Below are 2,849 nucleotides of genomic sequence, written 5' to 3'. Positions count from 1 at the left end.
GTGAAATACTCTTTTTTTTTTATTATTTAACCCCCACACTACCACCTAAGTGCGGTAGTTCTCCTGTTTATATATATATATTTTTTTTTTTCTTTTAACCCCCACACTACCACCTAAGTGCGGTAGTGCTTATCTTATCCCCAGCACCCATGGTGTGTGTGTGCAGGTGTGAGACACAGTGAAAGACACAAAGTGCACCAATCTTTATTCAATTTCCACCACCAGGAAGATAGGAAAACACCCGAGTGGCCAGTGACAAACACTGCCCTTCACATCAAGGGACAGTGCTGTGTGATCAAAAACAGTGACACTCCCTGCGGCGCCCAACCTTCCCCGAACAACTCCAGGGTGTTGGTGGACACCGCGTGCTCCTTCTCCAAGGACACCCGGGCTCTAACGTATCATCATTGCTATATTTTTTTTTTCTTTTTTTTAACCCCCACACTACCACCTAAGTGCGGTAGACAGTCTTTTCATTTTTTTCTCTTTTTTTTTAAAGGGCAATGCTGTGCGATCAAAACAGTGAAGGGGAGGGTAGGGACTAAATCAAAATAGAGTTGGAGGGGGACACTCCTGTTTATTTTTTTTTAGTGAAGGGGAGGGTAGGGACTAAATCAAAATAGAGTTGGAAGGGGACACTCCTGTTTATTTATTTTAACCCCCACACTACCACCTAAGTGCGGTAGTGCTTATTTTTTTTCCCCCAGCACCCATGGTGTGTGTGTGCAGGTGTGAGACACAGTGAAAGACACAAAGTGCACCAATCTTTATTCAAATTCCTGATGCACTCCACTCCCTGCGGCGCCCACCTCTCCCTGAACAACTCCAGGGTGTTGGTCGACACCGCGTGCTCCTTCTCCAAGGACACCCGGGCTCTAACGTATCATCATTGCTATATACTGCAATAATGCAATTAAACTGCAAATTGCTTTATTAGTGCTGCTGATCGCATGAAATCCTTTTTGTCTGCTTGTAAGAAAACCAATCAGGGGACATAGCTGACAAGATTAAGGGCCAGTTACTGGAAAATGGGACTAGAATGGCTGGATGTTTGAAACTTAGAAGATCGGAGCAGGAGCAAGTAATTTGGTACTTTCTGCCCAGTCTGTCATTTAATATGGTCATAACTGATCCGCTATCTCAACACCATATGCTGCGTTCTCTCTTTTTTTTAATGACTTTAAAATCTAAAAGTGCTTGTATCTCTTTCTTGATAATATTCATTCACTCGGCCTCCACTGCCTTCTTTGGTAAAGAATTTCAAAGTTTCACTAGCTTGAGAGTAAAGAAATGTTCTCGTAACTCAGTTCTAAAATGACATAATTGACTGGCATGGACACAATAGGTCAAAGGGCCTCTTTCCATGGTTTTTACAACAAATGCGCCACAGATATGCATTCAAATCGTATTACGATAGCTGGAATGTAAATAAAAGCAAATACTGTGGATGCTGAAAATCTGAAACGAAAGCAGAACATGCTGAGAAACTCAGTAAGTCTGGCAACATGTAATGAGAGAGAAGCAAAATCAGTGTTTCAGGTCTACTGACACTTCTTCACAACCTGCTCTTTTCTACTTTTAATTCACAGGATGTGGATCTCGTTGGCTGGACATGTATTTATTGCCCATTCCTTTCAGAAGGTAGTGATGAACAGCCTTCTTCACCCACTGTATTCCATTTGTGTAGTAGGTGGGGTCGGAGTTCAGAGTTTTGACTTCGGAACTGGAATATAAAACTAGTCTCATGGTGACCACGAAACTAATACAGATTCCCATAAAAAAACTTATCACTTTCACCAATATCCTTTAGAGAAGGAAATCTACCATCCTGGTCTGGCTGACATCCTATTCTAGACCCACCACAATGTAGTTGCCCTTGCAAGGTCAATTAGAATTGGCCATAAATGGTGGCCTTACCACAGAATAAATAATAAGGAAAATGCCTGTTTCATATAAGAATAATTAGTTAATAGTGGTTAGACTCAATCAATAAATGAGTATAAATAAGTCCATACCCTTTGATTAGAAGGTTTGACTTCCCTGTGCCTTCTTTGCCAAACTTGCTTTTCCAGAGATTTGCATTCCTTATAATACTGGCATTTAAATCACCAGGAGAATCAGCCGCATGTCTACCTATGGAGGATTTGGGAAGAGACTCTGGATTTCTCCACCAGGAAACATCAAGACACTAGATTGACCAGGAGCTACTAAATTGTAAAGCAAGTGATATGGAACAGGCCAAACTCCCTCAAAATTCAGAAGATAGTTTAGACTTCTTATTTTCAAGGTAAAGGTAAGGTGTGGTGTTCCAGATGCAATTCCATTCGTCAAACTACCAGATTTAAATTAAAACACACTTCATTCATCCATTAAGGATAAAATACAACAAAAGAAAGAAGGAATTGGAATAACTCAATTCTGTTGGAAAACTTAACAAAATAATAGTTACAATAACTATTACTAATTAACTGTTCCAATACAGTAACATCCCATAAACACCCCCTTGGCAAAAGACAAATTCAGAAGAAAGGTTGTCACACATGCAACTCCCATAGCAAGAAGAGAACCCCCAGTTTTTGGCTGTAACCAAGGGAGGGAACAATAGCTTCCACTTCTTCTCGACCCCAACAGCAACCACTGAAAGCTAAACCTAAAATCCCTGGTTCTGACCACACCCATTCAGGCTGCTTCTATTATTTCAACTTTAAAAAATACTCCAATGTTTCACAAGTTGTTTATCTTTTAATAGACTGATGTTCGCTTGTCCACCAAACTCTCTCCAGGGAGAAAAGAAAACCAGGGAAATTATACCTCTTAAACCCGCAGTATCATTGCACAAGACATACTTT

The sequence above is a fragment of the Chiloscyllium plagiosum genome, chromosome 25, assembly GCF_004010195.1.
Source record: "Chiloscyllium plagiosum isolate BGI_BamShark_2017 chromosome 25, ASM401019v2, whole genome shotgun sequence".
Lineage (NCBI taxonomy): Eukaryota > Metazoa > Chordata > Chondrichthyes > Orectolobiformes > Hemiscylliidae > Chiloscyllium > Chiloscyllium plagiosum.
This window is presented reverse-complemented; position numbering follows the sequence as displayed.